The sequence below is a fragment of the Saccostrea echinata genome, unplaced genomic scaffold, assembly GCF_033153115.1.
Source record: "Saccostrea echinata isolate AGI-Se365-2 ecotype Australia unplaced genomic scaffold, CSIRO_AGI_Sech_v1 ptg000001l, whole genome shotgun sequence".
Lineage (NCBI taxonomy): Eukaryota > Metazoa > Mollusca > Bivalvia > Ostreida > Ostreidae > Saccostrea > Saccostrea echinata.
Window position 1 is genome coordinate 6391591 of NW_026889750.1, and position 16479 is coordinate 6408069.

Here is a 16479-nt window from a genome sequence, read left to right on the forward strand (position 1 = left end):
GTAGCGTATTTTACGGAGACAAGAGGGGGTGGCTTATAAACTTAATAGCTTTATACAATCCTCCAATTATAAAAAGTTAAAGCTCTCAGCAGTTTGAAATAATTATAAAAGTTGCGTATAAATTAAAAAGAAAATGATTGATCGATTTCACAATCGAAACTTGATTGACTTTTTGCAGAATATAACGTAAATCAAAACGAAGATTAGGATTCGTCAGAAATGCAACAAAAAGAATGGAAAATTACATTCAAATGATTTCTTGACCGTTTTAAAATAACGAGAAAAAGAGAAAAGAATAATAACATTTCAGTGCTGTTAATAATTGTTTCTGAAATCGTTACATAAATACATAAAAATTAAATATCTGAATACGACTTATAATTCAATTTTATCAAGTAAGCGTCAGGAAGAATAATTTGTTATCACGTCCCTCTGTTCATTAGCCACTGTCATTTTTATTAATGGCATCATTTTAAACAATATTTATCGGGAATTATGCTCCTAGATAAAAAAAAAACCTTCTTTACAAACATGTTATTTTTATCTGATTGAAAAAACATGCGGTCTTAATACGAACTATAATTCTTCTTTTTAATAAGTTCGAAGAAAGTCCAAATATGTTCATTCAATGTGTCAAAACAGACTGACCTTGTTGATGATTCGATGATTCAAAGTGATATAAAGATTCTCAGCCACTTACAACAGGACAGAACTTTTTCTTGAAATAATAGTGATTAATTTTCGTTATTTCTAATATAATGACCGTAATCCCCGTCAGAAATAAATCTATTATACTATTTTTTTTTAAATTTTATTTGTTACAACATAGCAAGTATATCGTTACTTTAGAGATGTAATGTACAAAAATCATCATAATCTTCTTCATAAATAATTTTTAGCGATGAATAGCTTCAACTGTAGAAACATTGCCTCTTAAAACATTGTGTACTTCTACCGTTTTGCTTCGGTTAACAATACAGGGGCCTACTGGGGCATATACTGTGGCATACCGTAGATCACTGTAGGAAGCAGTAGCCATACTGGGGCCTACCGTAGGGGTACTGGGGCCTACTGTAGGTAACTGTGGCATGCTGGGGATACATACAGTGGCATACTGAGAATTACTGTATATGCAGAGGAGACATACCGTACCATACTGTAGATATACCGTAGATAATTGTGGAAATGCTGTAGGTTACAGAGAAAGACAGGGGATTTTCATACGGACAGGGCTTTTGAAAGCCAGTAGTGCATGGAGTTTTAACTGAATATAGTTTATTTGGCATTGTAGAATCCAAATTTATTGTAAGAATTAAAGCATTACTCAGATTTTTTTAAATATAGGTTAAAATAAAAATCTGCTCAAAAGCTCAGGAGCGAACCTCGTTTAGCATTTCCTTTGCTGTTATAACATCCTCGTATCTAAACTTAATCTTGTGTAAATGAGGATTAATATGTCTACAATCAAGTACCAACCTTGACTTACCGTTTCTATTTTTAGCCACAGTCAAAGGATTTACACTGTAGGTTTTTCAGACACCCGTGACACACACCCCTTTTCTACCAAATTTTTGATCTCACCTGTGACGAAATCTGGTTCATCTCTCGCTGACCTATTGTTGTTTAGTTCAATAGCCACAGGGTTAGTTTTGAATGGAATTCTATAACCTGACTTTATTACATCCAAGACTGTTTTACCTGTTCCAATTTTCTCCCACTCATCGTATTGTGATCTTAAGCGACAAACTGGAGATTTTTTATTTATTATATCATTAAAATGTGCCAAATTTGAAATAGATAAAAAATCATCTAAGTTTTCACTTATCTTATTTGATTTGTCATCTTTCTTTGTGCAATCTCGACTCCAGTGCCCCTTTGCCCCGCAATCAAAACATCTGCCGGGTTTTCCATTGCTCGTTGACTTCTCGTCAGTCTCCATGCGAGTGGCTGTTGCCGGTTTCTTTTGATAGGGTTCAAATCTAGATCGCTTCTTTCCTCTCGGCCCTCATCTGTGCTCTGTACATCTTCTTCTCATCATCCGAATCGTCTGCTATCGGGTTGGCTTCGTACTCTTGAACCACTCTCCAACCGAGCTGCGACGAATCGGCTAACTTAATAACTTTTTGACGATTCTTAACCAATTCTATACCTTCAGCGATACTGCTTTTGGCTGACTCCACTCCGTCGTCGCTGTTCAAATGCTCCCTGGCCTCCTTCAGTTTGGTTAGAACTTTCGCTTCATGCTTATATTGGTTCTCATTTCCTTTTTTACGGAAAACATAATGCTCATTCAAATTTTCCTCAATTTTGCTGATTTGAGACGTGGAAATTTGCTGAATGTTTTGTTGGAATACTGTCAAACGACTGTCCATCATATTTTTTAGATTTTCTAACAATTCCGACTGTTGCCGAGACACAGCTCGATTAACTTCTTCAGAAATTGCACTCTGTACCTGCCTGGCGTCCATGACCAAAACACGACTCGCTCGGGATAGCGTGCGCTAGAAAGTGAACTCTTACTAACCACCCGTAAATACAATCGAACACGTTTTCTCAATACCGACATTTCATTGGCTGAAACCTACCTAACAATTTCACCTTAGTAACACCACACTTTCCTATTCGTTTACATGTCGTCAGGACAATTATTTTTCGCTATACTTCGTAACGCGAAAAAATGTAAGTTTATCCACATTGGATAAACCTTATAAAATTATCATTTAAAACATGTACATGCTGACATTTTCACCGAAATCAGAAAGTGTTACTCATGTGGAGACACTTATAACCCTAGGCTCTCTGACAAGAGAATAATATGCTTGAATAATTAAAAATTGTACACGGCTGAGGATTAATTTCTGTTTTACTGAAATTCTCCAGGATGAAATCGCTTACCCTAAAACCTTTATAATTAAATGATGAAACCAACGGATGCCTGCACTAAAGGACATGCGAAATTTGCGACAAAATAAACTTTCAATACAAGTATTTTTTTATTGCAGGAATGGTTAACATCTAATCTACAACTCTACGTAATTACATTAAATAAAAATAATGTATTTACTAGGCACGAATCTGTTTTCAAAGGCAGGGGCCATCACAATTTCTTGATATTTCGTACAATAATGAGGACGCCCACTTTTTACTGACATAGTCAGCACATGTGTGTCAATTGCTCTCCATTTAACAGTAGTTGTATATTTATTTGCATTAATAATGTTGTGTTAAAAGGAGATTAAAAAACAAACATGCACTCATGGTTTGAAAGAGAAAAAAAAGCTTCTCACATTCTCTCTCTCTCTCTCTCTCTGTTGTAACCAATTTGCAAGGGTTGTGAAATGTTGAATATTATAATTCACCACGTGATTTCTTCTCTTAGGTACAAGTGTAACTATGAATACAAAGTTACGTCACGTTACTTGTAAGGTAGTATGTTTTGTGCAAACTAGGATACAGTGTTCGAACACGTTAATTTGTCAGGTATTGAAATAAAATTTTCTTTATTCACGTGGACGTGCTGATATTGTTGATTTCGTTTTGAAAAGATTATTTTTATACATGTCATTCATTGTTATTTATCTAGTTTCATTTAAGACCAGGCTTCATGACCATAAAACAATAAAATTGTTCTCAAGATTTAAGAAATTTCTCAGCTGAGAATTTCAGAAAAATCTTAGACCATAAATAGAGTTGAGAATTCTCTCACTTGAGAAATTTCTTAACTCATTAAGACGCGCTTCGACGCACGCGCCGCTGTTTCCAAGGATTTTTACCAAGGAACATCGCACTTGCTGAAGGAACTCTTCAGATTTTTACGGTAAGAAAGTCATAGCAACAATAAACAAAAAATATTCGTCTGCTATAGCTCTCTATTTACATAAGCAAAAATGACAAAAAGATCAGCCAACTGGACAGCGGATGAAGAGATTGTTTTGGTAGAAGAAGTGGGGAGGCGGGAGGAGTTATTATTTGGAAAAATGAAAGGGGATGGGACTGTTAAAATTGGGGAAATTCGGGCTAAAGGATGGAAAGAAATTACAGATGTGTTAAATGCGTAAGTTGTATAAGTTGTGCATTTCAAAACATAATACTTGATAACATTAACGAAAAGGCATATATAAATATATTTTATGATATTCTTGTTACATGCTTCAACGAGTTCATTTGGACTTGAAGTACGATTCTGGAAAACCCCTGAATCCAATTTTAGATAAATCAACAATAATAAAAAGGATTTACTTCCCTTTTCTTACAAAGCGTGTGCTAGGGCCTATGATTCGTTTAAAAAAAAAACTCCAAATATTTTCATGAAAAATATTGAAAATCTGCCATGACTTTTCTTATACGTTCATTTAAATACCTTTAATTCCTGAAAATCCTTAAAAGTTCTTCCAAAGCTAGAAAGTTCGTTATGCTCAGTTCTGCATTATACAACACGTTTGTCTAAAATGACTATATGGTACTCAATATATCTTTTTTTCATACAGTATGTATGACTGTAGAATAAATACTCTCTCATTGAAAGATTTTCTTTTAAATTCCTGATCGTACCGTTGTCCGATGCTTTCCATGACCTTATACTAACAAAACGAATTATATGCTGTCGCACGTCATTCATGGGGTTCAAGAAGGGAATTTTTAAAATAAAGTTCTATCAGTTTTCGTCTCCGTTTTTCAGTGTCTGCATTTATACAGGCAACATAAAGTAAAACAAACATGAAATTGTTATAGTTATCATCTAGCTACATATATTGTAGGGAAAAGTTACTGTATATTAAAATGAAGTAATTTTTGTTACAGAAGATTCAGTTTAAAAAGAAGAGAAGAATAAGAGATAAAAAAAAATACTACAACATCAAGCAACGCAGTAATTTAATTTATTTAGGAATGACTCTAATTCTTGGCCAAATTATTCGAGTATAACCTGGTTTGGGTCAGTTTACGCTTTATAATCCGCGAAGCGGATTATAAAACAGCGTAAACTGACCCAAACCAGGTTATGCTCGAATAATTTGGCGAAGGATTAGAGTCATTCCTTATAATTTAATTTTAAAATCATTAAATAACTATGGGTGTAAAATTTCGTTACTTTTTATTAGTTCAAATTTGCCGCTCAATAATACAACCGTAGTAACGGAAGTAACGGAAGTGATGGGAATCGAGGGGAGGTAAAAACTGATACATAGGCCTAGCAGCCATGTTGTTTGGTTACATGTGGTAGGATCGAATTATCGTTTGAAATTAAAGGTACATTTATTAAATCTGGAATTTTCCATGAATCCTGAGGACTGGAAATGAGAGGATTGTATGGAAACAGATGATTCAGCTGGTTGTCAAGGGGTTGTGTCCCCATACCAAACCAGTTATACAGAAATAATTTGTGTTCCTTTTTGGATATTAACCAATCATAGGCTAGAATACAAACAAAATTAAATTATTACCACATATTGATATTAAATTAGTTGTTTCAAACATATATCTTAATTTCTACAGGAATTATTGAAAATATTTATTTCAACAGGCCCGTAGCGGCGTTTTTTCCAAAAAAAAAGGGGGGTGAGTGGGTCTGGATTTTTTTTTTAATAAAGGGTATTCTGTTTCACAAATTTAGAAATTCTTAATGGGTTGGGAATATATGTAATACTCATGTTTAGGCAGAAAATACCTCTGGTGAAAGTATCCCAAAAATGCCACGAGGAAACAAAAAATGGGGGAGGGGGGTAGCTTTGTACTTAATTTTCAGTAAAAGACTATTCTCAAAAATGGGGCGGGCTCCCTCTGTACTAGATGCCAGTTCAAAATCTAAAATGAATATTATATATATATATATATATATATATATATATATATATATATATATATATATATATATATATATATATATATATATATATATATAATTTTATATATATATATATATATATATATATATATATATATATATATATATATATATATATATATATATATATATATATAAAATAACATATAAACAACAAGAATCATCCTATCATAAAAACTTTATAGATAGGCAAGGACAAGCTGGATCAAATAAAACGCCCCAAAACTGGAGGTGGTAAACCTATCACAATGACAACAGCAGAAGATCTGTTTCTTCAATCCATGGAGGGAAGACCTCAGATAGAAGGGATTGAATCTGGGATTGATACAGATGGTGTGACTATATTTGAAAATTTATGATGTTTGAGATATGAAATGACAAGATCAGTTATGCTCAATTTTACTTATAATTCGGGGGGTCGTAACATAAAGGATACTTAAATCTAAAACCATGCTTAAGTAGAACTTAAATACAGTCTTAAACTTAAGACCGTAACTAGAAACGTGCTAAGATTTGACAATCTTAGCAAAACTTAGGCGGCCGGTAGAGGTGACTTAAGTATGTCTTAACTTTCTCAAACATATATTTAGAACTATTTAAGGTTGACTTTCTATGTTAATATATCCCTCTATTTATATTATGCATTAAAAAATAATTTTCTATATTTAATATACTGGTATAAGAATTTTAGTTTTTCGTCTCGTCGGGGGGGGGGGGGGTCATCACTGATTCCAATGTCACTCTCCAAATGACATATACATGTAAATGCAAAATATTATTTTGGGGATACGTTTGAAATATTAGTGGGACCTAGGTTATAAACACTAATCATTATAAGTAAATTGTATACAGTAATCAGGGATTTGTTTGTTCACTGTGAAAAAATGAGATGAAATGATTTTAAAAATTGTCGGCGAATTAAAGGATGATGACTAGAAAACTGATAAAGATTATCTGTAAATTAGATTGAATGTAGAACGCAACAAGCGAGGATTCAGACAGAGTTCACTACCGTTAACGTTCGAGAGAGAGAGAGAGAGAGAGAGAGAGAGAGAGAGAGAGAGTTGTTGACAAGTTGGAGATATATGAAAAATTATTTTCTGAAAACGATTCTTTTCCATCCTTCATTAAATTGTAAATATGTATATCATAAAACGTCTGCAGTCTCTGCTTGCTGATATGGGAGGAAACAAATTCAAAATGTCCCCATTGTTTTGTACTTTTTTATTAGAGTTTCAGATTAAAGTACATAGATGTTCGGTTATCGTGCCATGTCTGCGAGAATGACAATTTGAAAGCAAGTGAACATTTGTCAAACGAAAGAATAACAACAAACAGTAAACTGAAAACATCGCAGTCTCGAGTGATAAACAATATTCACGCATTTACAATGAACCACTAATGCCACTTTGTGACCGTGCAATATTTGTTTTCAAATATTTCGAATAATTTAAACAGAATTAACTTTAATTAAATATGAAATCTAATCTAACCTAGCTAAAACCGATAGGTAAAGACCTCAACTTTAATATATATGTGATTAAAAACGTAACTAAATCATTTTTACAAATATATATATATATATATATATAGATAGATAGATAGATAGATAGATAGATAGATAGATTGAAAAACTAGGATGATTCATAACAAATATTTTGAACTTAAGTTTGACTTAGCTGAGACCTACCTAAGTCCGTTTTATGTTACGGTTTAAGACATACTTAAGTAGTACTTAGGCAGGTCTTAAGACTGCACCTTAAACATACTTATGACCCTACTTAAGTCAAAAACTTAGCAAGCTTTATGTTACGACCCCCGGAAGCATAACCAAAAGTTAGTCTATGTTTATTTTCAACAGAAATCACATCGAGATTTGAAACCACAATTAATGTTGGGCCTACATGCAGTGCAATTCAAGAGGAAAACCAGCGTAATTTTATTAAGTATTTTCATTTGAAAAGAAATGAGATTTCATTAAAAAAATTAAAAAAAATCAAAATACTATATAAAACTAGAGCGAGCTCGTTGCAAAGCAACGAATAGGTCTTCCGTTGGAGCTGCGGAAGGAAGAAGTGACCTTGAGTCAAGGTCATGCCACATTCTAAAGTTATACATGTAAGCAATCTTGTAAGGGGAAGCAACTTACAATATTTCGCTAGGAAAAACTGTAAAGGAATGTACGTGACCTTGAACATTCCAAATGCCTTGCGTCAAACCATGACACACTCTCGTCATAAAACCCAATCTGTGTGTTACCGACTTGAAAGTTCACAGTGACACGTCATGTTCTTTTAGTCCATACATACAGTCAACACATCTTATCCTTAGTGACCTTGAACTTGAGTCAAGGCCATGTCACACTCTGCATGATACCAGCAATGTTTCACTAGTACATATACGGTAGCGAAATTACGGTTTCTCTGTCAGTGACCTTGACTCGACCAAATGACCTTGCATCAAGGCCATAACACACACTGGTTAAAAGCAATCCCAGTCTGTGAGTTTCTGAATGGATAAGTTCAGCCATGTTTTTCAGATCATACAGCGAGTCGGAATAATTTGTTAGGTTCAACATAATGATTAAAAAATTCATTGAGAATGTTTTATGCCCAGTTTGGATAAGTAGTAAAACGTGGAGATCGGTCCTTTGGATGAGACCGTATAAGGTCTCGTGTCGGGGTAAGTGCTAGCGTGAAAAGGATCTCTCATGCTATAAATTTTGAATTTACCGGGTGGCAGTAAATACTGACAACCGGTAAGTTCAAAATTTACAACATGACAGATCCATGGCACCTGATTCTACCTCTGATTTCAAAAGATTTGCACTGTTCCTGATTTGTATTGTTTGAATGGTCTTTTAAGCTTGAATGCTGCACAGGTGCTTGTGGACAGGACCCCCCCCCCCAATATACACCCCAGGGTCCAAGAATATTTTTATTCGTCTTTTTCCATAAATTAATCTTCTAGTACACATTTACAATGTACTCCATATGAAAAATCCATAAAAATAACGTAGAATTAACGTTTTATTAAAAAATCATACCCGCGGTATTATGAAATAGAGAAGGTAAGTCACTTCCATTTGTTAACACTGGACCCCTCTTGGATATCAGGCCTAAAATATCATATACATGTACCTACCACATGTCACCAAAATATGTTATTATATCTTGTTTCATCGTCGCAAGCCACGGGTTTTGTGTCCATTCTATTTCCACAAACCCGTGGCTGCCTCCTTCAAATTTCTCTCGTTCTCATGAATATTAATAACATACATTTAACCAATGGAATAACATCTGACGCTTCAAGTCAGAACCAATGAAAATGATCAGTCTATCTTGTATTTGGATGTAACCATAACCACGAGCTGTACATCAACTTCGGTTCGAATTTCCTTTCTTAACGAGTAACGCTATTCAGCGTTCTCACACAACGTCTACATTCGAAACCCTGTATTTTAATGTAAAACCTTGTAAGTATTTTAGAATATACGTTACTCACATCTGTTCTTCAGGATCTATCGTATTTTTTTTTCAATAAATCTGCCACGCTTTGCAAACATGATTTCATTATGGGCACCGCCATTTAAGCGTACCAAAAATTGCTACAGAGTGATTTCATTGGTCAGGGTAAATCTGGCGTCACTTAATAAATATTCAATGATTCAGTCGCGAGAACGAGAGAATTTGGTAGGAGGCAGCCACGGGTTTGTAGAAATAGAATGGACACAAAACCCGTGGCTTGCGACGATGATCTTGTTTCGGTAGATATTTTTTTGTCTTTAATCGTGCTATTTAAACGGAAGACCTTAAATAGTGTCTGTAGCTGTCACTATTTCGGTGTTTTCCAGAAACTTGATCGTAGAATTAGTCAAAGTCCACAACTGGACAATAAACTGATAAATCGGCTACAGTATATTATCTGTTCACAGAAACGACATATTGAAACTTGAAAAAAATAATCCAGAAGCAATTCATTTCATTGAAATTCTATCATGAATATTTTGTTTTAATCGATGGACTCGATAAATCAATAAACTGACCGAAGGAAAAACGTTGCACGTGCCGTAACATTCTGTACGTTTTTTTTTTATTTTACATTCTACTTGCATAATATATGCACATGTACATGTACATATATATTAAACAGAAACATAAATACCAAGCCCGTCGGCATTTAAAAAAAAGTAATAAAACATAATTTGATTTGATCTATTTTATTTTATTTAAACTCTATTAATTTGTTTTAAAAGTATGATTGATCTTTTTCCTTTTAACATACACTCAGGGTAAAAAAAAAGAAGTATATATTGACTCGCGTAACTTTCATGGTTGTAGTTACATTTGAAAATGAAGAAATAATGAAATAATGAAACGTTGAAGGGACTGGTGTGTTGTATGGCTAGACAACGCCTTGCACATGCAGAGAAAATTACCACAGGTACTCTAGGACAGGTGTGAAACCCCTAGGGCATGCCGTTTCCTGCTCTTGCTCTGCTAATCCCTATACACAGAAAATGATCGCGACTAATACTTAATACACAAAGAAACAGAATATATTCAAGTAAACTTGGCATTGATTTTTTTCTTGAGTATTATTGAGAATAATAAGTTTTAGTGATACCCCCCCCCCCCGTTTTAATTGTTTTGTGAAGTTCATCACCATGCACATTCCATCTTCTGTAATTGGAGAAATGTTTAAATTAAAAACCACTGTTTACAAAAGAAGTAAATATCGAGGGGAAAAAATTGTTATATTTTATTGATATCTTTTATAACGTTCACGCGCCTACTCAATGCAAACGCTCACCATCGAATATTACAGCTTTCCGGTCATTCGACAATTTCAGGGAAATGCTTGCACATTAATACAGTGAAGTGAAATTATTTAAATGAATTATATTGTTCTAAATTTGGTAAAAAAAAAAACCATGAACAGTATATAGATATATTTTCTTCCTCATAGGAATGCTGAAAACTGTTAATCGGAACTCGCACTGACTATTGTTTAGCACGTGTATGTAACATTGCAGTTCGCATATAATTTGAAAAGAGAAGTTATTAGAACTTATATTTCCGACATTAAAATTTGTCACGTTAAACTCTCAAATGACTCAGCTTATAAATAGTTTTCTTGATACTATTTTAAAAAAGATGTCGCTTTAGTATTGATATATAACTTAACAAAATTAATAATAATAAATAAAATTTAAAAAAAAAAACGATTAAATATATTCTACTTTACATTTTTTTTTTTGTTCATTCATTATTTTCACCTTTTGCGAAATACAAGAAAATACTTTCATAAATATACATACACTGCGGGATTTTAATTTGTTTTTTTTTTTAAAGAGGGAATTTCGCAAAATTCCTGTTCGGGGAGATAACTCCCGTTTGTTTACGATACTAGTTGATCGATGATTTAACCGCAGCGGGGACAGGTAGGTGATGAATTTCCCGCGGAGGGAACGCGGTTTACCAGTCTCACCTGGCCAAATCCAGCGTTGTGTTTATACCGCGACGGGGCGCGGGAAATACGGGATCCGCGTTGCATGTACTGTACATGTATAGTCAATCAGATTAGAAATACAGCGACTATCAGAATTTCGGGCCGTAAAAAAGATCTGATTTTGATTAGATTTCAGGTGTAGGCGAATGTGTGTGTACTGAGGGGTTAGTTAATTCATTCAAGATTTATGATATTGTTCGTTTGGACGAAGGCTTCATAAAAATATACACACTGCTTGTACAGGTACACATCAATGAATGTTCAGATTAATTCAAAAATCGGCGGACATTAATTTATTTTAGTTATCTAAAGGCAATGTTATTTCCAGAGACATTTATATTTTCTGTTTTTTGTCTCGGATTTTTCTTTTTTGTGATTTACCGGTTTACAAAGGCCTGTGATTTAACAGCTGTTCATAAACGCTGTCAATTAATATATGATCAGAGAAAACGAGACATCTCCCGGTAATTCATTTCTTATGGAACATCTTAGTATTTACCTGTGTAATTACGATGTTACAAACCGTGACGATGACTGGCCAGAAGGACTACCCGTTATGAAAACAACTCATGATCAACTCAGCGGACCTATAATTGACTTTAATATATGCTGTAAATCAATAAAATCATTTCAGTTTAACTGATATTTAATTGCAAAGATAATGGGAAAAAAGACTTGGGATTTAGAATTTTTCTGAATTTCAAACGCTCGATATGCATATATTTGGGGCGCTCTTGCATATGCACTTATAAAACGTGCATGTTCTCTACTTGCATGCGTGTACATTGTATGTATCCGTAAAACCTTAAGAGAGCTGATAAATGTGTTCTGATTTTCAGAAAAAATAATGGGAACCTATAAATAATTACATGTTTTTCATTTTGTTCGCATACAATAACAAGTTTAGTAGAAAAAAATAATTTGTTCAAGGTTAGGTGTCTAATAAATTTGTAATATTCAAATACAGTTACACATGTATGTCTCATTCTACATATTTTGGAGGCGCATGTGAATGTGGGATTTTGTATTTCCATACGCTCGATATGCATATATTTGGGGCGCTTTGTATATGTACAGTTGTACATTTTAAGGGCGTCGACAAAAGAACGTATATTAGATTACATACATGTACATTTAAGTTTCAAAAGTTCCATTACTAGTAGGAATTAATTAAGGTTACATATTTTGAATTTTATTATGAATAAAACAGACAATTAACTCGATATCGAGAAATAAATTGTTTATAAAAATAACTATGCAACTTTCCTGTAATTCAGCGAATAAAATATTAAATAAAATACATTAGCGATTTTATCAAAGATATTATGAAATAATCTGAAAAATTCAACATATTTATCCACTCATGACTTAGTTTACAAAATGAATTTGGAATGGCCATTCTATGATTTGTTTTTTGTATGACTAGGTCGCTGGATCACACACGTCGATCGATCCCCGGTGACCTCCTTTGCTACGCGCTATCGAGGGAGGTGTTACATAATTGCAAACACACAAAGTGAATGTAAAAGGCGCACACTTAATGGCTGTAAATAGTCTAAGCTTCAAAGTTATGTTTTATTTTCTCAGTATATTGTTTGTTTTTATATGATAAGAAGAAAAGGTTATCTTTTTTCCCCTTTTTTTAGTAGACTGGTTTATTCGACTTTGAAAAAAAGAAATAAAACGAAAAGTTGTCAAAAAATAACTTGGAAATAAAGCACAAAACACTTCAAGAACCTTATTCTAAAGAATATTAGCATCTAATGTAGCCAGATTTATTATTTATAGTAAGTTTATTTTAGTTACACGCATGAAGAGCTCTCGTTTACTTGCTGAATGAAAACAGTTACCTGTAAATGGGTCAAGCTTCTGGCGCATTTAAAACACAAGACTCGAACAAAATAACATTTTCATGAAATCAATAAGATGTTAAAGAACAACTTTTTTAACGACAGCCATTTCGAAATATTTACCGTTTTTGAGTTATAAAGCAAAAACTTTAAAGGGCTACAGATCCCTAATTTGAGGGGCCAGCCCCATTTTAGTGGTGTCAAATGAAAGGCCTTGAAATTGTGCACAACTTTTATTCTACATGTCTTATCAAAATATTTTTAGTTTTAAAGATACAAAGGAAAATATGTCTAAATTTTCGCTCTTTTAGGCGTTCTAAATTTTGACCCCTAATAAGCGCCATTTTGAATACAGAAATCGAAAAACAAAAACCGATGTGCACAACTTCAATCCTTCTATTATCTAAATTCGGTAGAATTTCTGCTCCAGCTTTTGTAGTCTCGGAGCCTTTGTCTGGAAATGAAGCCTAATAAATTTTCATTTAAAGGGCAATAACTCAAAAGCGAAAGTGACTTTTTGAACTGTTTGACAGCATTCTGATAGAGTTTTGTAACGTCTATAAACTCTGCAAATTTGAGCAAAATCCGTTGAGAAATGAGCGAGATATGAGGTCTCAAAGTTGGCGTCTAGGAAAAAGAAGAAAAAAAAAAGAACTAGAGCAGAGCTCGTTGCAAAGCAACGAGTAGGTCTTCCGTTGGAGCTGCGAACAGGAAGAAGTGACCTTGAGTCAAGGTCATGCCACATTCTAAGGTTATAAGCAATCTTGTAAGGGGTATCAACTTGCAATGTCTCACCAGTAGAAAGACAGTTAAGGAATGTTGTTTCTGACCTTGAACTCGTTCAAATGACCTTGCATCAAACCATGACACACTCTGGTTTTAAGCAAACCCCATCTATGTGTTACCGACTCGACAAGTTAACACATGTTCTTTCAGACCATTCATCCAGTCAAAACATTCTTTCCTTAGTAACCCTAAATTTAATCAACATGGCCGTAGGAACCGAGGGAGGGGGGGGGGGGCGTGCCCCCCCAAAAATTTGCCGATATATAGATTACTATAGTAGACATAGATACTATAGCTTGTGCCACCTCAATAAAAACGTCTGATAACCTTCTTTTTTTTTGCTTGTCAAGGAATTTTTGGTAGTTTGTGACCTTTTTTTTTTTTGCTTGTCAGGAAATTTATGGTAGTAGTGCCCCCTCAACTGTCAACTGAAAATGTATGGCTGTGCCCCCCCCCCCCCCAAAAAAAACCCCTGAATTTGCTTCCTATGGGCCTGATCAAGGCAATGATACACTCTGTATGGTATCAGCGATACCCTTTTGTGTGTTTCGGAATTGACAAGTTCACAGTTTGCATTTATTGCATGATAGTGAGGGAGTCATGAAGATTTCTTCGCCCATAAAAAATCATATTCCCCGAGGGCAACATGAAGATTTCTTTGCCCATGAAAAATCATACTCCCCGAAGGCAACGCCCGAGAGAAATATGATTTTTCATTTGCGAAGAAATCTTTATGTCTCCCTCACTATTATGCAATAAATTGTTTATAATACCGAATTAACCAAAATGCAGGAATTACAAAGGAGATCCAATGAATAAAGCAAACATGCATTTGATGAGAACGATATGAAAGAGATGTAAGTTACAGGTACACCAATAGCCTCGTTTCATTAAAAAAAAATTCCTACGTGACAAGTTTGTGTGATCACACCAGTAACATTCAAACACCATTACATTTTTACACATTTAAATCGACACAATCAATCAACGATAATATGTTGACGGTGCGACCGTTGGGCGAGTGCATTGTTCACTTAATTTTAAGATCCGCCTCTTCAAACAGCACGAGACATTTGGAACGTCTAGACTGTGACGTCTCATGACGTATGTTAGCTGTATTTCCATAAACGAATTTTGAAAAGTGAAAACATTTTAACAAAGAACGTTTAATCTACTATCTGTATGCAATTCCATTAATTAAGGTGATTTTTTGGGGTGAATTTTTAGTTGTTGTTACCGCGCGAACGAAGTTAGCAGCGTCGCTATAAACAATCTAACTCCTCACTCGTTTAATTGTGACGTCACAATCGTGAAACACGACGTTTTGTTGCAGGGCAAACATGATGGACACGTGACTTTCTCGGCCAATCAAATTCTATTTTACTAGTGATTTTTCACTTGTAAGCTAGTTTTCACAGAGGTATAATAAACGTTTTTTTAGACCATACATCGAAATAAATTATCATAATTTCTATAGTCGTAATTTATTAGGTTCAACTCACTGCTTTAAAGGATCATTGTAAATGTTTTGTGCCCGATTTGGATACTGAACAACGTGTGATTTTTGAAACACTGATGCCCCCATATGGCATCTTATGGCAAAAGTTAAAAGTTTCTCAAATGCAGGTCAAACTCCATGGTCAAGATCAAAAGATAAAAAAAAATGTTATTACCCAAATAAAGGTCTTAAACAAAGAAAATACTGTGAAATATATACTAGTATGAAAGCCACAACAGCAACAGTTTAAAAGTTATGGCCAAGGTTAATTTCTTTAAAAGGTCAAACTCCAAGGTCAAGGGATCATAATTGTTTGTACTTGAGGGAAGGTCTTAATTGTTACAAGGAATACACATGTGGTATTAAAAAACATAAGCCTTAGCACCAACTGTTCAAAAGTTAAAACCAAGGTTAAAATTTTCAAAAGTAGGACATACTCAAATGTCAAGGTAAAATGGTCAAAATTAAAGGTATACAATGACAGGCCTTGTCACAAGAAAATTACCTATATAATATAAAAGCCCTAGTACTAGTCATTCAAAAGTTATTGTCAGGGCTAAAGTTGTTTAAAAGTTGGTCAAACTCCAAGGTCAAATGGTCAAACATATTTATACCCAAGGAGGAGACTTATCACAAGGGATACAGATGTGAAGTATAAAAGCCATAGCACCAACTGTTCAAAAGTTTTGGCCAAGGTTATAGTTTGGTAAAATTTTGCGAAAGAGGATCAAACTCCAAGTTCAAGGTCAAGAGGTCAAATATGTTGGTACCTGAAGGAAGTCCTTGTTACTAGGAATACACATAAGAAATATGAAAGCAGTAGTTCCAACCAATCAAATTTTATGGGCATAGTTAAAGTTTTTGGGGACAAAGAGGCTAACACAGTCTAACAGACAAATAGACAGGTGGACAGGACAAAAACCGTATGCCCCCCGGATCTTCGATTACAGTAGCATAATAAAATATCGGCGTCTTTGGGTTTTCGCATTGGC

The 16479-nt window shown here is 34.2% G+C and overlaps 1 pseudogene; it reads right to left on the minus strand.

The window, feature by feature from the left end:
- Positions 1-1370: 1370 nt before the first annotated feature.
- Positions 1371-2468, minus strand: LOC133181979 (uncharacterized; annotated as a pseudogene).
- Between the last annotated feature and the right edge of the window lie 14011 nt (positions 2469-16479).